Here is a 23716-nt window from a genome sequence, read left to right as displayed (position 1 = left end):
ACGCTCTGCAGAAAAGTACTTATCATCTAAAATGCTGGATTTAAGATGTTAAAAAAACTACTGTCATGACTTTTGAGACTATCTATGATAGGGGGGATACGGGAGGGAGGAGAGAGGGGTGGGTTCTGTAGGTAAGGTATGTGTAGTGTATAAGTTTGTGATATTAATGTTGAATAATATTATTAACATGGATGTAATTATTGTAATGTTGCAAACTGTATAAATAAATTAAAAAGTTGATTACAAAAAAAAATGCTGGATATGTTTTTTAATTAACTGAATTGTAGACCTTATTATTGATCTGACACATTAATAAGTAATTTATTAACTATTGATAAAGCCAATAGTTAACATTAAAAAAAATGTGCAATGCAGTTGGATGTGACTACAGTACCAATGTGTACCAATGCTTTACGCCAAGGTGTGTGACTGCTACTGTAAGTTGAATTTCTTTATGCAATGCTGGGCAGTTTATTATGTACAAATGTGTGTATGTTTTATATGTATGTATTAATAGGTATGCAGAGTAATTCATAGTTGTCAGATAAATGTAAAAAAGTATACTTCCATCTGAAAGGCAGTGGTGCAGAAGTAAAAGGTATCATAAAACTGTAACTTCAAAACTGTACCAAAGGATTATACTTGAGTAAATGTATTTTCCAATACTGCAAAGAGGAAGCACACTCTCATTTTGGTCTGATTTATAACATGGACCTTGGCCAGAGGAAGAGGACGAGGGAGGTGATTATGAGGAGAAAGAGAGAAGGGGAGGAGGAGAGGGAGGGGAGGAAGAACACAATATGGGGATGGAGAGAACGGAGGAGTGAATTCAGGAAAACAGGAGACAATAGGAAGAAAAGGTTTATGATGATGTGAAAGACGGCAGAGTAAAAAGGAGAAGATGACGGGTAGGAAATGAGGAGGTGAAGGATGAGGGAAAAGCCAGAGACCACGGTAAACAAGGCGATGCACCTGTGTCGTGTACTGTCAAAGCAGCCAAAAAGCTAAGAATAGAGGAACAAACGCCGTCAACTGTCAAGACACCAAGACCTGAATACCAGCGGAAAGCCACGCGGAACAAAACAAGAACACCTGCAACCGTCACAGAAGCAGGAAAAACACTGACACCAAAATGAAAAACTATCACAAGGGAAGAAAAAAAAAATAGAGAGTCAAACATATCTGGGGGAAAAAAAAAGAAAGTATAATTGATCGTTTGTTTGAAATACATCTCCTAACGCTTCAGTTAATAAAAGAGGAAGTAAAAGAGTGACGACGGAGTTCGACGCAGTTTATGCGCGTGTGGAGTTACGTGTGTAGACAGACAATCACCAGAAGTTTGACACAACCCTTTGGCCTCTGTCTCATTACAGTGAGTGGAGGGCTGAGAGGAGGTGTAAGTAAAGGGCAGCGCAAGCAATTCAACTTGAAAGCATACACGTGGCCTTTCTGTGCCGACGTGTGTTTGTGTAGCGGCCAAAGTTCACAAGGCGGGAGAGGAGAGAAGGAGGGGGGGGCAGGGGGGGGGGTCGCATCCTCCTGGTCGACCACTTAACAACTCGCAATTAATCTCCTGAGCCTTTTTCACCGCCCCCTGCGAGGCAGTCAATTGGGATTATTGACATGTTGCTTACTTCGTTGTAATCATTTTTCTTAATATAGGTTACAGAAATAGCTTGAGTCATTTCTCTCTGCGGAAATGTCAGATATCTAAAATCTGAATGTGTGTGTGTGTGTGTGTAGGAAGACAACTCTTTACATTCCTGCATGTCTGTGGATGTAGCTCTGTATCCAAATCTCCCTTCAATCCTCTTTGTAGTAACAACCATTTTTAACCTTCTGACTCAGCAAGGATTGCAGCTATTACAATGCTGAAATCAGTTCCCATTGCCAGAGGAAAATAACTGGCCAGCCCAACCTGCACACAAACATCAGTCATTTGTGTGTCACAATGCATCAACAATTACTCATGATTGTAATGGTAGCTTGTGTAGTAGCAGTGAGTAAAGGCCCATTTAAGGCCCATTTATGCTCAACGTACGTACGAAAATGTATACGTCATTGCTCACATATTTCCATGCGTCCTTTACGGTGGCATGGATGTTAACCAATACATCCACCAGGAGGCAGCGCAGAGTCAAACGTTTATGACAACAACAAACTCAAAAACAAACATGGCGACTGTGGAGGAGATATTGATAATGTTCCTCTTGCATAAAAGACAAAAACGATATGTTTAAAGTTTCTAACCAACTCACACAACCTTTCCTCAAAAAGTTCCTCCATTGTTATTTCTTCTTCATGTCTCACTAGAGCTACGTATCGAGTAGTAACAGCAACACTGCCCCTCCCCCCCATGGTTTTAGGTGGTACTGCTCCGACACGAAGACGAAATAACAATGGCGGAACTTTTTGAGGAAAAAAAACTTTAGAAACTTTAAACATATCGTTTTTGTCTTTTATGCAAGAGGAACATTCTCAATATCTCCTCCACAGTCGCCATGTTTGTTTTTTGAGTTTGTTGTTGTCATAAACGTTTGACTCGGTGCTGCCCCCTGGTGGATGTATTGGTTAACATCCATGCCAACGTAAAGGACGCATGGAAGTATGTGAGCAGTGACGGTAACACTGTTTGAAAAGGACGGATACATTTTCGTACATATGTTGAGCATAAATGGGCCTTAAAACTTGCTCCCTGTCACCTTAAGAATAATGCTGGTGACTAACACTTGCACCCAGCCTCTTTGGTAGCATGTGGGCCTCCCATGCCTGAAGTCATGAGATAAAAATCCAGTGCAGGGTTGTGGCTCGTCTACAGAGCACAGGTTACAACTGCAGATTTTATGACTGTTGCAGCACCATATATAAGTCATGTAATCATTATTAACCCATAGTGAAGCATATACGATACAGCAATTGTGTCACCGAAATCCTCACGCATGCTTAGACACTCACACAAACACATGAAAGTGAGCCATTTACCTAATAAATTCAAGTGCCATAAAGTGTAAATGGCCACAATAAAGCAAAGCACCAATGTTAAAAAAACAAATCTCATACAACGCAGGCAAGTGAAGCATGCATTCATTCAAGTTTATGAATATTAAAAGAATCAATCAATAACCGCAGGTATTAAAGTCCATCTCTACTTTTAAAGTGTCTTCCTCCTGGTTTTACATGTGGCCTTGATTAGAGCGGTAGAGTCTGGGGTCTTAACAACATCACTTTCCAATAACATGTTAAGTCAAGCATGGTTCTGTTTTAATTGAACTTGTCTTGATTGTTTCAGACTTCACTGTGTTTTTTATATTCTGGTTTGACTTGAATGTGGGGGTTGAAATTACTATCTAAGTAAAAAACAACTAATTCAGTTATTCAAGGCAAAAAGCTCTACAATTGTCCTCAGTAAATGTATATATAAAAAATGTATTAATTAATAGTGTTTTAGTATTGTATTTCACTTCACTCTTTGTTTGATTAGCTTTATTAAGCCATTTCAACCGAAAACTCTGAACTAATGCAGCCAGTTTAATGTTATCTAGTATAAAACATTTTATTACTACTACCTGGATTCTCTCTGAATGAATAACTCATCGTTCTATTTCCCTTTTACTCATATTTGCTCATTAACTGCACAGCTATCCAGACTTTGTGAACAACGCAGGTGGCACAGCTCCATAGGTGGCACTTTCCAAAAGGCTTTGCTCAATGGATTTATGATATTAATTGCAAAAGCATTTTCATTAGGAAAACTACAACTAAATAACACATAAAAGTGTTCTGCTTAACAAATCCTATAATAAAACAGGATTTAAAAAAATGACTAATAATGGTGGAGGTGCACTAAAAGGGTTTATAAAAAGATCAAACAGAAATACAACCACAACACAAATCAGTTATGGAAAGAAATAGACAGATGGTTAATTACATAGTGAATGCATAGCAATAGAATTGTATGATACAAAATAGTAGAGCAACACCAATAAAGTATGAATGGATCCAAACAAAATAGTAAAGAGTTGCTTCATCAAAATCTACAGCATACAAATAAAAACAGGCTGAAGCCTAGTCTTAATTCTTGTAGCTGACTCTTTGCTGGCAGCGAGGCTGTTAGAAAAAAATGAAAACACAAATGAGACACTCATTGTTCTGAATCCTGATTTGTCATGATTAGACACCCTGCTGCGTGTTGCATCCAAGAGCCAAGACATGTAGCCTTTGTGAGTGTGATGACTGCTGAGTTTGCAACACAACACACTGAGCGCTCTGTTATATTCCACTGAGGTCTGCTTTGGTCGGCCTTTAACCGCAATATGACTCATTAACACAATTAACACCAAGTCTTGTTCAGTACTAATCAAATCTGTAACTTTCTGCACTGGCCAAACTGAATTAAAAAACTCATCAATTTTTTTAAAAATGTCATTTTTTCCCCAGTTTCTCCTGTGACTCATGTTTCCCTGAGGGGGCTAGGAGGGGTACAAAATTGAGTGTTAAAATCATAATGAACTTAAACTTTTGGCAAAATGACAAAATGAACGCAAAGGGTCAAACCAGGCAACATAACAGTCTGGATCTGTATGGCAAACAGAATGAAAAAGAAGTGAAAATCTGCATGCAGACAACATCCTTTTTCATACGCAGAGCTCCTTGAACGGCACAAAGCAACAGAATTGATTTACTAGATAAAAAGCAGATGGAGCAGCATCTGAATGCTCCCTCAGCCTCTCTGTAAACAGCCTGGTCTCTTGTCTAACATATAGGTAACCTTTGTTTAAGCAGTAACGTTTGGCTCAACTTTTCTTTTCTTCATATTTGCAATTTAATATATCATGTGTACACCTTGGGAACTGTTCACAATCAATAGCCTCTGCTACTAATTCATAAACAGCTCCGATGGTTTAGTTTCTGCATCAGTGTGAGCACAGAAGTTAAAGAGTCTTGCTCAAAGGCACATACATCCTGCAATTTACATTTACCTGGAATGAAAACTTGTTTTTAATGGAATAAAAAACAAAAATGAATCCATGTTGTCTATGGATACTATATCACTATATATGGATATTATATATGGATACAAATGATACCTAAAAACTGCCAAGAAAAGTCCCATGTTATAAAGAAAATGAACTTTTCATTTGATTAGAAGGAAATTGAACCTCACACTTGATATCATTTGACTGCTATGAATGATGAAGTGTTTTCCAAAATCAGTCCCTTAAGTTTTTCTAATCTACAACACACTACTCTATTTTCTGATAACCACACTGTGCAGTCGGGTCCACGGTCTCAAAGCAGCCCTTTTTCAATCTTCGGCTATCCTTTCTAACCTATCGTCTCTAGGCTGGAGCATTCGGAGAACAACCATCCTGGAAGGAGCCCTACAGACGATACAACTTGCACAAATCTCATTATGCTGTGCTGCGAGTAGGCAGCTGCTGTACAGCAAACACTCAGCACTCGTAAGATAACCAGAAGAGGAGTTACAGTGCAAGTCGCCTACTTCTTAAATTGTCTCTTAGTTTTCTGCAGGGTAGTGTGTGTGTGTGTGTGTGTGTGTGTGTGTGTGTGTGTGTGTGTGTGTGTGAGTGTGTGTGTGTGGGAGAACAGGAGTAAGTATCTGACTGTGGCAGAGTGAACTGTGCATATATAAACCTAATTATGAGACGTGTGCATAACGGTACTTTCATGCAGGCAGTTTGGAGATACCTGCACATGGTCAATCATGTATGTATGTGGATATTTTTCAATAATGCAAATGAATTCTCTCCAAACACAACAAGTGGAATTAATTCTGTAGTCACAAAAGAGAGAGGCACGTCAGCAAATGTGCCTGCAGGTTAAAGCTAGATTTAATGCATATGTGTAGAACAATAAATACATAAAAATCACATGACGAGTGCAGTAATGCATATAAACAAGAACTTGCAGTATAAGTACATATTATATTCTTCATATACTTAATTTTGAAGGGTTTACAATTTCTTTAGGCTTCCTATACTGTGAATATATTTCTATTGGAGTAAATGTATTTTCATGTAGAAGGTAATGGTTCTCTGTTTTAATGTAAGTTTAGTTAATGTTTTATTTTATGGACTTTTTTCCATGCATAAAGCTGCTAACTTAAAAAAAAGTTTGTTCTGTTGTCACTATTTCGACTCACGTGGAGAATTTTGTGACTTGAGTACAGAGCATACTCTACAAGATCCTGCTTAATTACATATTTTGTACATTTGTTCAGAAAGTATGTATTTTTGTTATTAACTTAATCATTTCCCCCATCTTTTTTTGTAATATTAGTGTGCCTTAACCCTATACTCCCATTTTATTTTCTTAATTTCTTTTTATTATGCAAGAGACACCCTGTGAATATGAATATCATGTTGCTCTACAACAGCAGGTAAGTTATTATTCTGGTAGCTTTCAATAAAGTGCTGAAAGACAGTTGTGGGAATTGTAGTCCTTGTTTACTAGACAGATGAAACTAAGGCTCAAACAATTAGTCTTATCTGATTGGCTGATCATAAGAAAATTAATTAATTTTAGACATTGATGAATTGCTTGTCATTTATTGAGCAAAAAGCAAAAACATTTCTTGGTTGTACCTTCACACGTATGAAGATTTGAAGCTTCTCTCTGTTTTAAATCATAAATTAATTATCAGTAGATTTGGGACTGTTGCTCAAACGTAACAACACATTTCAAGATGTCATCTTAGATTGTCGAGACTTATGGACATTTTTTTTCCGCCCACGCGAATCAAATGATCTATTGTTCACTTGAAATTGTAAGTATTGATTGATCGATAATAGCAGCAACTATCAGAAGCAGCCTAAGAACAAATTAATGGATTCAAAAATGCGGGCAGTCACTCTCACATACACAATCAGAAAGCTGTCTGAGGGAATTGTGTTTGAGCATTCTCAAAGTGAGCAGCGGTCTGCCAAAGAGATTGAGTGCGTCAGCAGAGCATGCAAATAGGAGGGGAGGGGGGAGAGGGGGGGAGTGGGGGGAGGGGGGGGGTGGCGAGCAAGACGCAGGAGAGAGACAGAAGAGAAGGGGAAATGAGACTAAAGAAAAATAAGGCGAAGATTGTTGGAGAGAAACCAGTAACAGTGAACACAGGGAGGAAGAGGAGCAGGGGGGGAAAAAAGAGCTTCGGAGAGCAAAGGGAAAAAAAAGAAAAAAAATTGGGAGCAGAAAGAAAGACAAAGGCGTTCAAAGAGTTTGCCCCTGGGAAGAAGGGATGGAGTGCTGGATTGCCTGGGTGTGGAGAACATACACACACACACAACACATGAACACACACACACAACAGTTGCCGGACGGACACATGCCGCACACTACATCAAGCCATTTATTTATTGATGCGTCTGTTTAAAAATGCTATCGGCGGGAGAGCTCTCAATCATCCTTCAGCGTCACTGAAGGAAAAACTGCAAGAGCGAGAGGCACGGAGGGGAGATAGTGAAGGAGGGATAGAGAAAGGGGAGGAAAGTGGAGAGGGAGAAAGAGAGGAAATCTTCGTCTGTGAAGCGACGTTAGCTGCTCGCTGCTTCTCTTCTCCCTTCATCTTTCCATCTCTCCGGCAGTGAGGTGGGGGGTAGAGGATGCACGCTGTGAATACTGACAAGGGAGAAGGCTTTGATCCCTCCTTCACTCGCTCCCTTCACACCTTTTTTTTGTGTGTGTGTCTCTTCCTCTCTTTTTTTCTACCTCTAACTCTTTCTTTCTTAGTATCCGCCTCCTGCTGTCCAAGCCGTGCACTTCTCCGTCCATCTCGCCCTCCTCCCTCACCTTCCGAATCTGTTTTCCTCTCCTCTGTACATACTGTAGTCTTTCGGTGAGTCCACTGCTTCGCCCACAATGCTAATCAATACTCCATCAAAAGAGCCAATCAAGGCAATCAAGAGGCAATCAAATAGGAAAGTGGGGCCATTAAAGAGAAGTAGGAATGAAAATGATAAACTTAAAACAGCTGGTGATTAGATGAGATGGAGAAATGAGGTGAAGTTAGGGTTAGGAAACGATTCGAAGTGGCACATTTGGATTCTCACTCTGCTTTCATTGAAACAGATACTGTGGACAGAAGCGCCATGATTCCTAAAAAAATGTCTTCTGAGTAAATTGTGGTGCAGTTTGTGTGAGGATGAGACAGATCAAAGCAAATACAGTACATGACCCCCAAAAACACACAAGGAAATGAGAGTCAAGAAATACAAATTTGAGGCAACTGTTAAGTCAGCAAACTTGTAAATGTTTTCTAAGGCACAGGTGCAGAGGAGAGGTGTCGGTTTAAAACATTCTGGCACGCTGTCACTATCCTCTGATATTTCTGTCACCTGGCCCGGCTTCAATTTGTGTCTCCTCTGTCTGATGTTCAAATCTAATGTGCAAACAACCGAATCAATGCAGCTGACTATGCTGTTTGCATAACCATGACTTGGTTTTTTGGCAAGATTACTGTGTGTTTCTAACCTAATCTGTCAAGACTGACCTTCTGGGACAAAAAGGATGTAATGAAACTGATGCAAAAGGCAAAGATGTTACAATGTGTGTTATACAGTATGATGCTGGCTTGTGTAGTTCATTTAACCTTCCTGTCGTCCTCCTGGGTCAGGAGGACTGTTCGTTCGTTCGTTCGTTCGTTCGTTCGTTCGTTCGTTCCCTCCCTCCCTCCCTCCCTCCCTCCCTCCCTTCCTCCCTACCTCCTTCACTCCCTCCCTTCCGTCTGTCCTTCCTCCTTCTCTCTTTCTTTCCTTCTTCTCTCTTTCCTCCCTTCCTTCTCTCCTTTCCTTCCTCCCTTCCTTCTTTCTTTTTCTCCCTTCCTTCCATCCTTCTTCTTTCCTTCCTTCAATCCTTCCTTCCTCATTTCCTTCCTTCTTCCTCCTTTCCATCCTTCTTCTTTCCTTCCTTCCTTCTTCCATCCTTCCTCCTTTACTTCCTTCTTCCTCCCTTCCATCCTTCCTTCCCTCATTCCTTCCTCCCTTCTTCTTTCCTTCCTTCTTCCTTCCATCCTTCCTTCTTCACCCCTCCCTTCCTTCCTTGACTCGAGGACAACAGGAGGGTTAAAAAACTAATTTTTAAGCACATGTGCTACATACAATAGGTTGTACAACAAGTGTAACTCTAGTGTGAGATTTCCTCCCAGGTTAAGAAAAAAGTAAATACATATCCTTTGATAAGAAACATGAAATACGGCAAACTACGCCAATAGCGAGCAACAATGTTTTCATGTGATTTGAATGTGTGAACAAACCTAGAATAGTTAGTATAAGTTAGCGGTGTCAGAGTTGTTTGGCTTTAGAGTGACAGCAGATGAGAGCTGAGGTGGTTCAGATGTTAAGACAGCTGAAGAAGAAAAAAAATGAATAGAAGTAAAGAAAGTCAAGACAGTCTGAGATGAGATGAAACAGAATCAAAAAGTGTAGGAGCGGGGGTTTGACAGAGGTTGCAGGCTTATGATAAGCCTTGTGCTGGCGCCATGATGGATGGGTGGGGGTTTGGAGGGCTGGATGTTACGGGGCAGAAGGGGGTCACCCACAGTGCAGCGTTGTTGGGACGATAAGCCCGCCTGTATGTTGTGAGCAATAAGACACTGGCACTGATCCAAAATCTAATTATACGTGCCATCTCTGTAGAATTAAGATTAGTAGGGTTTAGACGTGTCTTGGGAACTCTGAGAGACAAAAAAAAAGCCACGTGTTCACTCACACTCTAAGCTCGCACACGCACAGAAAATGTGAATGACACCGGCGCAAACACTGCAAGGAAACAAACTGTGGGAAGCAGCTAGAGTACAGTCTAACCAACTCACACACACACATACACGAGCCTTCACAATGCTGCAGAAACACACAGAATGCTCCAGAAACTCATGCACAAGCCTTACACAAGCATAAATGTGTTATTACTAAACTTTCACTTGTGTTTATGTTCACAGTCTATTTCCTTTTACAACCAAAGCTAATATTTGTGCAGTGGAGTTGGCACAGACAGTGAAAGGCATGAGTATAAAAAGCTTGTCTTTTAACACTATTGCAGAGGTAGCTGGCTGCCAGTGCTGCAGTGGCTTCCATCTCTTCCTCATCACATTTTGATGAATCCGCAACCTGTCAGGTCCGAGGAGACTCTTGTTAGCTTGACTGTGCGTAGGATACCATTAACAAGGTCTCCCCCCTTTACGAAGGATGTGTGTTTTCTCAAGTATGTGACCTTCAGTGCTGCCTGCTGCTCTTCTTTCCACTCTCTCTCGTCATCTTTACTCCACTCTTCTTACCTCTCACTTCAGGATTGATCACCTCAGAAATAGGCCTTTTGTTCTGTTCGGTGGTGCAGCGAACACTGACCTCAGGAGAGGAGGAGATGGAAGGCAGCTCTCATAGAATCTTAAAGCTTTGCTCTAGTTACTCTACAGGGGCCTTGCAGCACTTTAAAGAAGAACAAAGTAGATGATGCTATCTTTGTTAACGCAACACATCTTTCCTTCATGTCTGCTCGCCTCAATATTTGCATTATAATCTGTAGTGAAGACAGCATCAATAACATTCATGTTGGCAAATACTTTTAATGTGCAACACTGGTCAGAGGAACCAATAAAATCATCACCAATAAAAATGAATTGCCATTACCATATTTTATTGACTAATGTCCTTTAAAAGTATAATTTCAACGTGTTTTGTGTTGTTAATTTATACGCTGCTTCAGACTTTCATTAAAACTTGTTTCAGTGAAGGGTTTATGGGTTGTATGGTCTGAATTTCATTAGCGCTGCTTTCAAGGGAGAGTTTTACTGTTCGATCATCTAAATGCTATTGCACAGAATTTCATTAGTTTTTCTTTCGGGGGATAGTTTAGGCATTTTATAAAGCTAAATGCTGTTTCAGAGCGCTGAAGAGAATTAGTGCAGGATTGGCTTTAATAGAAAGCTTTTACAGTTATGAGCAAATGAAACAGAATTTAATAACATATAGCTGTAAATGAGTGAAAATGTAATAAATTATGATCTAGTGATAATTTATATCCTATGATGTATCAGATTATTGTATTGTCAATTATCATAATATGTCTGGTGGTGTTATTATACGAGCTGGTGATTGACTACATTCGCCTGTTTTACTACAACTACAGCTTTAACCCATTTACAGGAGCATTTTATGAGATTTTAGCCCACCAATATATACAGGGCCACACGGCAGGAGGCTGCAGGGAGAACATGGAGGGGAGTCTGTCAACCAAGAAGCTGATGAAGGCAGCTCTGAAGTCGACTGCCTGGGGGACTGGCAGCGTGCGAACCGACAGAACAGAGAATGGGTAAGTGTGAGGAACAGTGGCATGAGGGCAGACTGGCAAAGCAGACATTGTGCTGGCTAGGGTCACCTTCAGCAATCCATCTTCAAGATCCAGCAGGGGAGGGAGACCACAGGAGCAGAGAAGAGAGAACCAGTTTCCTCCCACTTAATAGCACTCTGTGGAGGGTGAGATGAGGTGAGGGCTCTCCTCCCTTCCAATCTCTTCTGTTGTAGATGCAGGCATTGCTGGATTTGTGGGAGGGACAAATTCTGACATTTCCAACAGAACAGACAAACAATACATCTGTCTGTCAAAAGTTACAGCTCAAAAGAAAAGCTGATGCTTTTTTCTCAACCAGACAGAGATGTGAAGAAAAGAGGAAAAGCAACGTTTGAGCCATTTAAGTTTTTTTCCTCTTGGTAGTAGACTGTGAGGAGACACCCCACCCCAGTTTCAAGTGATATACCATAGAAGGAATATAAGCTGTTCTGGACAATATGGAAGAATGATACTTAATCCATTTAGATGGAAATGGGGAGAGGGTTGTTTTGTGCCAAAGGAAAGGGACTCCTCAACCACTGATCAGTTCAGAACGATCTCAATGCTAAGTGTTGAGTTCAAGATCTTTTTTCGGTGCTGGCTAAGAGGATGACCTCATACATGACTTGGGAATGGCTTCTCCGTGTACTTGGGTTTGGAAGACCAGAGAAGACCTAACAGTGGTCTGGCTGGGTTTGGCAAATGTGTATGGGTCAATCCTTCATGCCTTCCTTCATGCAACAGAAGACGACTACCACATCTCTCATGACATCCAGAATTAAGCTACGTTTCAGATCAAGTCAGTTCACAACTCAGTGGGGAGACCTGAAAAAAGGAAGACAATCACCCGTCATGAACCACCTCATAATAGCTGCCAGGAAAGAAGATCGTGAGCATGGAATCAGGTGTCAGAAAGTCCCCAATGAGAGGCTACGCAGACGAACTCACGATAACGTAAACCAATGTGGAGGCGAGGTGGGTTCCTAACAACACTTGGCAACATAGTAATGTGGGCTGAAATCAAGGAGCATGTTAATCAAGAAAGGGAAGAAAAGGTTCAAGCTGCAAGTCCATGGGGAGGCTATTCCGTCAATAGAGGAGAATCCAATCAAATGCCTCTGGAAGTGGTTCAACAATTCCCTGTGTGACAGAAACAACGTCACCAGCACTGAAAAGCACAGTCAAGAGGCTGAGGAGGATCGAAAAATCAGGGCTACTAGGGAAATTCAAGAATATGGTTCTACCCATACTATAATTATGTGTGGAAGGAGTGTAGAGGAAAATCGACAAACACCTCCATAGCTGTGGTGGAGCAGCTCAAGGTGATAACTAACCCTAACCCTGGCCAAGGCTGCAGTCACCAGTTTACAGAGAGAAGTGGAAGATTCTTCAGATATATTTTCATGTCCGTCCAACAGTTTTATACAGACATGACAGAAAATACCTTCCATTATCCTAAAACTGGTACAGCAGCTTGGATTCCCAGTACAGCAGGTAAAATCTTACGTGACCCATCTGATCCAGCTTGCTACTTGTTTCAACTTCTTTGCTCTGGGAGTTGCTTCACGTCTTTGTCAACACAACAACCTGAACATAACTGAAATATCAGTGGATTGGCCTGTCATCCTCTCAATAACAGCGAGAAACCAGAAACCGGCCGTAATAATTCACTTTGTGAGCAGTAAATAAAAAACAAGCACTGCTCAGGCAGGATAAAAACTGAAAAGAAGCAGTGTGTATGTCAATGAGCACCTGACAAAGAAAAAAGCTGACATGGCCAGACAGGCACGCTTCTTGAGCAAAACAAAACAAAATCCAATCCACGCTGACAACAAACCATAAAGTGTTCTTAAAACTGAATGGAGGCTAAAGTGCTTGTCATCAAGGAAATCACTGATCTAATCAAATATCAGTGATGACAGAACAGCAACAAAGGGAATAAAACTGAACTTGAACTTGAACTCGGGTCAGCTTGCAAAGAGCATAGAACATAACTGATACTGAATACATGACAAGATCTGACAGATGTTATTCATTTCCACCTGGAGATAATGAACAGCTAACAACACAGATTACGGAATATGAAAAACTGGTATTGAAGACTTCTTAATACACCAAACATAAATGATAAAAAAAATGGAGAATGATACCCACCATGAAACTAATTTATTCAAAAATACGTTCCTACACTGATGATCAGTTCATTTGATCATAACATGTCAAGTATCCACCTTTAACAACAGAAGTCTGCATGCAATCTTTGAAAATATCAAACAATATTTAAGTCAATTTCAGAATCCACTCAATGTAATTGCTATAAACAAGCTCAGAGAAGGGTGAGGATTTTGAGTTGAATGGATACAAATTGACATATATGAATAGGAAGAACAAAAAAGGAGGGGGTGCGCACTCATAATGGACAAAAGCTTTAATTATAAGGTAGCGGAAAGCATGACAACAGCTGCTGATGATGATGTGTTTGGATGTTTTACCTCAGAAATCTGTATGGAAATGTAATTGTTGTGTGTATATAGAGAGCCTGCATCTAAAACACACTGAAATATTAAAGGATAGTATGGAGAAAATATTTGCTAAGACAAATCAGCAGGTTGTTTTTATTTGTGGTGATTTCAATATAGATACATTATATATGTATGATATGACTTTATATTGGGGTTGTATAACATGCAGCAAGCAGAAATGGTTAATTCCTGTGACTCTAAAATTATAAGCTATAACAGCACATCATTGAAAAGTGCCTCGTAAGGGGGTAACAGCTGCAAAGTAAAGGTGGAAATATTGTTTTTTCCTTTCTTCCCTGCTCATGTGTGAACTGCATTCACATTCAGCCATCTGCTTCTGGGACTGGTGTGTTTGGGGCGGGAGCAGCCCCACTGGTGAGAGGATCTTCCTTATCACGGATGATTCTGGAAACTAATTTGATGTGGAGCCTACGTGCTCCTTGATATCTTCATTGTATTCCAGGAATACCAGTGCCAATCTCTTCCCACTCTATTGCGCTTTCACTCTGAACCATCTGCTGAAGACCTTCGCTGCATGTGAGGCCGTGAGATCAGGCAGAATAAATGAGCGTATGAGTGAAGTTTTTAAATGTGTGCTTGAGAGTGTGGGCTTTGCATGACTGCATGTATAAGTTGTTGTGAACACTTCTGAGAATGACTGTAGGCTGAGAAAGAGTGTGTGACTGATTATGGAGATGTCATTTGCAAATAACCCCCTTCTCGATGCCTCTGTACACTCCACTCTGAGGTTAATTTAGGATTCATCATTGTGTGCTGTAGGATAGGTATGATAACTGGTTCAAGGCTGAGTAGACTGTGTGTTTTTGCAGTTTAATTGAAACCCAATTGAAACCATCTGGCTGACTGGGTCATGTCACTTTCAGTCATTGGATTACACCTGATAATTTATGGAAGCGCACACCGACTGTATTTAACGCATATCAACACACCTGCTCCCATTGTTCTCTATGCAAGCTTTCACATCTCCTGTGTCTTGAGGTGTGCTCAGACAGAAAGCTAAAATAATTTTCTCCTCATGTCATTTGCACAAATTTGCAGTCATTCATCCCAAACAGCCAATATATCAATTGTACAGACATTAGCTGTAAGCTAGCTGGCAATGGATTCGCCAACCATGTGTTCCTTTGTTTGTGCGACCGCTCAGCATCTGATGGATCTCAGACCTCATCAGAACTCCAGCTCTGTTATTTTCTTTCAGTCTTTCTGACTTTTGATCTTGTCTGTTTAGCTTTATAAGGAAGATTCATATAGGCCTGAAATAAGCACTTTTTTTTTCATTTTCAAGCTGAAAGATTTGCAACTCACACGCATACACCTTTGTGTCAGTTTGGCTTTGTTTGCAATTGCAGTGCCACTAAAATTTGCCTTGTCTTCTTGCTGAATACACAGTTGGTCCTATTTCCTTGCATGTTGTTCTATATCCTAGTGCTGACTCATGCCCACTCTCCAGAAATTTGATCACATTTGCCCTCTGGATTGGCGCATCCCGGCTTCTGTGCAGCACCCTGACTACTACTGCACTTCTGTCTGTATAACATGTTCGGTGTGTCCTACAGGTGTCAATTGACTGAGAAATGACAAAGTTTCCCATTAGAGATATTAACAAATTTACCAAAAGGCTAAGTGTAAATAGATTCGATTTTTTTTCCCTGAAGGATTTGGATTTCATAAGCATATTTGATACTGGATTTAGAAATGCTACCAAGCCTAATTATAGGGTTGGCAGATCCTCGCTGTGTAAATTAAAGCTCATTCATTGGTACAGGCTAATATGCAGTTTTGGAAAGTTCTGTTTATTTTTCCTCTCAGAACTTGTATCTACTTTCTGTTCCAAGGATTTGTGGCAAGCTAGTAAAAAGCCTTCATGTTTGTAATACCTTTGCCTGGCACGTATTCATAATTTTGAGTCAAGCTGATGAAGCTGTCACTGTTTACAAGCCAATTTATCCAGTTTTACTTCTATCATACATTGCAATATTGTAGATTTTTCATGATATAGTTTAATCAACAATTTCATTTATATGAACGTAGCTTTTGAGTATATGCTTGGTGCGTCGTTCTGAAGAGGAGCACGATTGAGTATGTCCACGTGTTCATGTGTATGTGTTACTGAGCAGCAAGACCGGTCAGGATTGCTGAGCACTATGGACAAGGTCAGATACAGCACAGGTCAGAGGTCACACAGCTCTTTCCATCAGCTGAGGTGAGAACGGACGGAGGTGGACAGGAGAGGACAGGAGATGAGGAGGCTCGGTGACACAGCCGCCCGCCCAAAAGAGAGGGTCAGCAGTTTGCTGTGACTAAGGGCACACAAGGAGGGCATAGACGTAGACAAGGACGCAGCTACAGTATGGAAACCTTTCACAACTTAGTTTCTTCTGATTCAGCCTCATCTTCTGGATCAGATGGCAAAAACTGGTTCTACAAGAATTATGTTTTAATTTGTCTATACACAAATGTACTTGCTCGTGTACAAGCCAATGGGAGAGTACCATAGGAATTAAATATGCAATAACATTATAGTACTATTTCCTCGCCAATTAAATCAATTCTGTATTGTTTTAATAAACTCATTTTCACATATATAATGTGATGGATACCAAAATGTGATGATTATTCTAATAGTATTGCAAAATTGTCTTAGAATAAAGCTTCAAACTGGGAACTGACTGAGTATTAATCTGTTGACGGTTTTGTAGGTAATTCATTGTCATCAGCACAGTGCATAAATGTATTAGCACGTAATTAAACCCAAGAATAGTAATACTGGAATGCCAAAACAGTCATTTAAAAAACAGTGAGAAATTAAGATTAACAAAGTATGGCTAATGCTGTCTTACTTCCTTTTACATCACGAACCTCGAAGACGGCGACGCTACATCCGTTCACAGGTGAACACAGGTTAATACACTTAAATAAAAGCAGTGAAAAGTCTCACTTCAGAGAGCAGAGCTGTTTCACAGCAGTCTGTCTTGTTAAGCCCTCAGATCTTTCCTCTGATCTGCTCCCATTCTTTAGAAACTTTTATGTGTGGACTGTATACTTTCCCCTCTCAGAATCATCAAAGGCAGACATGGAACGGTGGCTGTCCATTTCTGGCAGGGAAATATGCGAGTGTGTGTTCAGAGAGAGAGAGAGAGATTCTTTATAGGGATCCGTTCATTATCGTCTTGCAACCAGAGCTATATAACATTTGATTAGAAAAAAAGTAAAGTTGAGTTTACACATCATAGGCCATTGAGCAGCTTTCCAATCATTTTATGGTATAATAGCAGGCATTTCTAACATTGAGCCTGAGCCTTGACAACCTGGTTGACATTCATATTTATAGTAGAGGGAAGGTGGTGTTGGTGAGGCGTCTGGCGGGGAGGAGATGGTGAGGAGGGCAGCTTAATGGGGTAATAAATACGTGAGGGTATCTGGAGACGTTTATGCTGCTCTTCCTCTCCCTGCGGTCCGCCTTTGGTGTAGTGTAAAGAATCTACAACACAGTTAATCATGTGGGACGCAGCGATAACGATGGGGGACATTATCACATTCTGAATTTCTGTCAATACCTCAGGGTGCCATACATGTGTAATATATGTCAAGTTACGTTTGATATATGTCTGCGTTACTGTGGTGACGGATGCTGGGTAAATACACACGCTGTCATCACGAGGGATATTTTTGTGGAAAAGGAGGAGGGAGGATAAAACAATGTGATATGAGACGCCAGTGAAGAAAGAGAAAAAAGGAACATTGTGAAAACTGACAATGAACATCAAAGACTTACTGTAGTGCGCACAACAAAGTCATTCAAAGAGGGCAGTAAAAATCATCTGAATCAAACTATATGACTCAACTATTTCGTCGTCAGGTACTAAAAATCCTCACTTTCAAAACTCACATTCTGCCCTGATCTGTTTGGTGTTACAAGCCAGCGAAACGAGACTTTCTGTCCTTAAGGCAAAGAATGTGAATATTAAAGCTGTGCGATTATTACAGTATTTTGCATCATAGTATATTACCCAGTCACTAGATTCTGTGGTTGGATCTCAGCTCTAATTAGCTAGCTTGCTCACGTCCATTCAAAAAAAAAAAAAAAAAAAAAAAAGTTGTTTTATCATTTGTGCTTGCTACGCTGAGTACGTTCCATATGCAGAGCCTAAAGCTGGTTTAAAGTTGTTGTAATAGCTGGCTGCTGATAAAAGAAAGCTATAGTCTTTCTTATACGTCTCTTTTTAATGATTAATGATATGTATCTATGCTATGAAAGATCCAAATGAAAAATGCAAAAGTCCTGTGTTTTTTTTTTTAAATTTTGAACAGCGACCATCTCAGATCTGCTGTACCCAGATGTTTCTGCAGGAATAATCAACCAGCATTGACAGCGAGCCGTGCATGTACCAATGGGGCTTACTCTAACTAAAAGGCCGGTGATTTCTACGGCACAGAATGACTGCTGTGGTTGGATCTATGGCCATCTGGCATCTCTGGCTCCTTCAAAGGAACCGTGAGGCCTCAAAGGATGGCTTTGATTAAGACTCAGACAGTACAGATATACACACACTCACATCTAGGCACGTCTATGCAAACAGATGCACAGCAAACACATACGTGAGGGAAAAACATGCAACAGCAAACTTTGAAATGTGAGCAAACAAGCACACCATCCCCAACAGGTGGGCTTTGGGTTCTTCCAAACAAAAAAAAAAAAAAAAAAAAAAAACCTCCGCCAGCCTCAGCAGGTGTTAGCTTGCTACCACGGTGAGAATAAGCTCAAACACTTATTTATACCAAGTGCTTAAAATTAACAGCCTAAAACCTGCCAAGTAAGAGTAAAAAATTAATTGTGGCTGATCATTAAGTTACCTGCCAAGTTGGCAACGCTGGATCTGAATTTTGATGCGACTACAAAGGTGTAAACACAAAGACCAACACAAAGCACTTGGTCAGGTGTACAAGGACAATGATGATATATTCATATATCTGAAACACACTGTGCACAAAACACTGTTAACTGCCACACTGCAGTAAGAAGTACGATATTGTGATTGATTATAATGAGATATATATGAGATATTAAGGTTTCAGTCATATACTCTGCTATGTGTTGTACCATTGATTACTTTAGGACATGCCAGTTTTGGAAAATGACCAAAATAACTGAAAACATGCAGGTCAAACCTATCTGCATGTATAAGTGTATTAAACATTTATAGTTAGATCATTTCTCATAGTGCTATAGCAGCCATCTGTAAATAACTAAAATGCTTAATTAAATGGGGAGGAGAGTGCACACTAGTTTCTTTGGGCAGAGAAATAATTTAGTTCAGTTCAGAAGTAAGTGGTGCCAAATAAGTGTTACTACAAATAAGCAGCTAAAGGCAGGTTATGTGTTTCTAAGTTGTGTTTTTGGTCAAACTGCATCCTACAGTACAAAGAATTCATATTTGCTGTTACTCTGCATATCTTGCACACACAATAAATGTATTAATACCAATGGGGTTATTTTCTTTGCTTTGTGCTATGACATATTATTGAGTCATAATTTTTATTTTTACTTTCATATATGCTGGAATACATGCAATTGCTTATGATTGCTCCTGTTTGTGCTGCCATTCTTGAAAGACATCTCTCTGACATTTACATTTTAGGGCTTAAGCTCACACAGTTATCCAGAGAGTTGACTTGGAATAACTGTGAAAGCACAATAAACTTAAAATTCCTTAAAGTCAGATGACAAGGAGCCAGCCAGATAGAGTATAAGGCTCAGGGCTATAGCCTTTAATTCCTGTGACCCTGCAATGACTACATAAAACGCAATGGCCACCACTTCCCACTGCACCGGGCCTAAGTGAGGTGAACGTGGGAATAATTAGATGCAAATGTGTGTCACTGTACGGCTGATGCAAGCACAGCGTAACATGGAGGAATCAAGGGAGGGATGAATGTGAGAACGAAGCCTGGAGGGACAGTGCTGAGAAGAACAGAGCGGTCCCGGTGTCACGGAAGCAGACGACTGTAACATAACAGGCAACCTCATGGAAAAACATGATTAGCTTTTTACTTGCCGGAAATTATGTGTCACATTGTGTTTACGTAGTTCACGTGTGTGTGTGAAGGTTGGTCTGCTACGTGTAACTCTGTGCAGTTCTGCAGGAGTCTGACAAGGTAATTATAGTTTAAAAGAAAAACTAGAAATGAGTTCTAACACAGTTACAATGACAGGTTTCTTCAAGGCCATTCGTGATTTATTAGATTGCCTGTTTGGTGTTGTGCCTTCTATCCTTATAGTACTCCATATCATATCACTCACTAAATGAAGACTTCTGTGAGTGTGCTAAAAAGCTGCAAGTATAATTCTATGTAGTTCGGGATGCTAAAACTTTTCAACCCACACAAACTTATGAGGAAATATTGCAGTAGTGTATCGACTCTGGAAAAAAGTCACGTCCAAACATAATTCTTTATGCATACAGAAATGCATACTGACTTTTTCCTCACTGCTCAGAGTAGCTGTGGAGAAAGGCGGACTTCGAATGCCAAAATGTACTTTTGAGATTTTTTTTCAAAAAGAGTCTCAGCCCTAATTCAACCTGACATCTGTGATAGGAGGTGCTCACTATACATTAAAACTAATATCTGCTTCCTCCATCTGCTCTCACCCTTCTCCAAGTCCAAGAAACCCTTTAATCATTACATTCTGTACATTGGTCAGTTATCTTCCAATTACTGGTTAACTGATCCAACTCTGAAATGTGAATTCCCAATTGAGATCCAATTAAAAACTATTGGTAGAAGAGCTAGAGACATAGATATAATAAAAGCATAAAATATTAGGACTCCCCTCAGAGACCGCTGCTCTCTGCTGCAGCCACCTTTAAGAGGGAGATATTAATACTTACAGACAGGGTATGTCATTAGTTGCCACCTGTTGTTTGGACTGGCATCACTTTTTTGATGGTTAGCACATCTCATTTTTAGACTAAAATTAGCTTGCCGTTACACCTCCTTCTGTGAAACTGATCTTTACTTCAGTGTTTCAGATGATTTAGCGGTATTAATGTATGATTCTGCTGGATTTAGCAATTCCGCAAAAAATGACTGGATTTATTTACTGGCTTGTTTTATGCTTATGATTCTTTACATAAAGTACCCAGTGTGTTGAAAAGATGTATGAGCCAAGGCACCATCATGACTGTCGGTATGGTATTTTACAAGTGTGATGCAATATTAATGCTGCAGTTCTCTTGTTCATGTGTCTTTATGCTGTTTTAACTTTAGAAAACAATTACATGCATCATCTCATTCACTGCTCGTGTGATAGTGTTGCAGAATGCCTAATATCGGAAAGTTTGAGCTTTTTGTTTCCTATTTTTACCAAATACTTGTTTAGGATTGATGAATTGGAAGTCACGTGGGTTGAGATCAGGCAATGCCACTCAAGGTTTCCCTATCATTGGCCACGTGAGTGTCGAAGTCATCGAACAGAAGATTGCATTGTACCGAGTGAAGGACAAGTGAGCGAAAGTTGGAGCGTGAGGTCGACAGGCAGATTGTACCAGACTGTTGTGGTGAAGAAGGAACTAAACCAGAAGGTGAAGCTCTTAATTCACCAGTCGATGAAACCTTCACCTATGGTCATGAGCTTTGGGTAGTGACCGAAAGAATTAGATTGAGGATCCAAGCACTTGAAATTAGTTTCCTCCAGAGGGTGTCTGGGCTCGAAGTAAAGCTGCTGCTCCTTTGCATCGAAGAGACCTAGCTGAGGTGGTTTGCCGTATTCTGGAGGTGTATTGGGCACATCCAACTGTCGGGCAAGCCCAGGGCAGATCCAGAAGATGCTGAAGGGACTACAAATCCCCATCTGGCCTAAAAATGCCTTGGTATCCTCCAGGATGAGTTAGAGTGCATTGCCAGGGTGAAAGATGTCAAATGTTTCTTCTTTTACCCAAAAGGGAGATTGTCATTTCTTCTTGTGAAAGTGGAGGTGAAAGTGAATACATGATCGTTTTAAGAGAGATCAAGCTGATTCCATGGATTTTAGCAAACCCCACTGTGCTCCAGAAGCTTTTACAGGTGGTGGAAAATTACTTTTTGGGCCCACCGTTTCCTCTAGCACTTATCCCTCTTGACCAAATCCTGTGCTAATTTTGTTTAAAGGTTAGTCTGTGAAGGGCCCAGCTGGACAATAGTGGTTGTGTGATGGAGAGAGGGCAGAGAGGGAGCAGGTGAAAGGGGGGGGAGATGTTAAGAGGCATCCAGAGGTAAGGGTGATGACAGCACTCTTTGGTGAGGTTACAGCCAAAAGGCACTTCAGTAGGCGCAGAGAGTGTGAAAACCACAAACCAAAAGTTCACATTAAAGTATAACATTGGGTTGTATTGCCCTCAGACAGTGCCACACACACATACACACACGCATGCACATACACAACCTTTCAGCCACTCATTCAAAAGGTAGTTCAAACCCTTCTGGAAACACACAATGAAAATGCAATGTGTCATGTTTTTGGGGAGGGTGTATTCAAAATGCAAAAACTGTACTCAGACTGACTTTTTATAGTTTCCATGTCACTTTAAATAGCTAATACACAACCACACAGTGTGTATATCTCAGTGAGCCAATCAGCTAATTAGCCAGTTAGCACCATTCACTGTCAGTCCAACATTTGTTCAGTCTCTGTCAATCAAAAATTGAGGTTGCCTGGACAAAGAAAAAAAAATCCCCTCACTATTTAGACGATCGATGTTAAGAAATAAAATACTAAACTGAGCAAATCTATTGTGGCTCCTGTCATCTGAAGAGGCATAAATCAATCACATTGGGGCTTTGTCAGGATGCCTGCTTCCCATCACTCACGCATTGCAAGAGTGTGTATGTATGTATGTTTGAAAATGTGGTTAAATGTCACTAAAGCTTAAAATCTGCAGCGTATCACAATATATATTTACCAAACCTTCTTTCCTTATCTTCCTGTATATTACAGAAAATGTGTGTTTAAGATATTTCCTCTCAGGAATGAATGAACGACTTTCCTTGATTATATCGTATCTGTCGTCACTCCTTTGGGACCATTTAAATGCCTTCTGAAACATTTGAATTGTTTTGTATTGTGTTTTCAGAGATTGTTAAAAAGGCCCGGAAATTGTCCGTCATTTGCAATCCCTTGTGGACCCTGCAGTGCTTCCCACAGTTTGGCAGATTGCTTTAGCATCCTCTGTTTAAAATTACTAAAGTTTTGTTTTTCAGTTGACTCAGTCAGAAACACAATGTACTGTGTCATGTCAAGTCATTTTTATTAATATAGCCCTACGTCAGAAAAACTAAAATTTGCCTTTATAACCTGTACAGCATATAGCGCCCTCTGGACCCTCGATTCAGATAAAGAAAAACTCCACAAAAACCAAGAGAAAACGCTGACAAAACCAGGCGGGGAGTTCTGGTCCTCTGAAATGAGGCCAACATGGAAGTAACTTAGAACTGAATTCTATCAAAAGGCCACCAGGGAGCGACCGTTTTGGTGTCAAAAGGACTTCCGTCTCTATACAAGTCAATGGAGAATTCACCAACTTCTCACTTGATTTCTAACCTCAGTAAACATTTTCAAAATGTGTTTATGGTCTCAATCGCTAGTTTAAAGCCTTCTTCAATGCAGTATGATGTTCATTTGTGAAATTTTGGCCTCCCCCGCTTTTATATTTGACGATAAAGTAGGGTATGCATTAGGGTGTGGCTACGTCCTGATTGACAGGGTGATTGACCAATGTCCTCGAGATCCAGCCCTCGCAACCATAGCAACCTCCCCGCTTCACCCAGCATGCACCTGAAATTTTCAAGATGGCGGTGCCTAGATT

At 40.4% G+C, this 23716-nt stretch overlaps 1 protein-coding gene across 2 annotated transcripts in view; it reads right to left on the bottom strand.

Annotated features, from left to right (window-relative positions):
* The window catches only part of atrn (attractin), a 154234-nt gene that overhangs the window by 22903 nt on the left and 107615 nt on the right, over window positions 1–23716 (bottom strand). The window lies entirely within an intron of this gene.

This window comes from Scomber japonicus, chromosome 16, assembly GCF_027409825.1.
Source record: "Scomber japonicus isolate fScoJap1 chromosome 16, fScoJap1.pri, whole genome shotgun sequence".
NCBI classification, from domain to species: domain Eukaryota; kingdom Metazoa; phylum Chordata; class Actinopteri; order Scombriformes; family Scombridae; genus Scomber; species Scomber japonicus.
The sequence above is the reverse complement of the archived record's forward strand: the minus strand, read 5'-3'. Positions and strand labels throughout refer to the sequence as shown.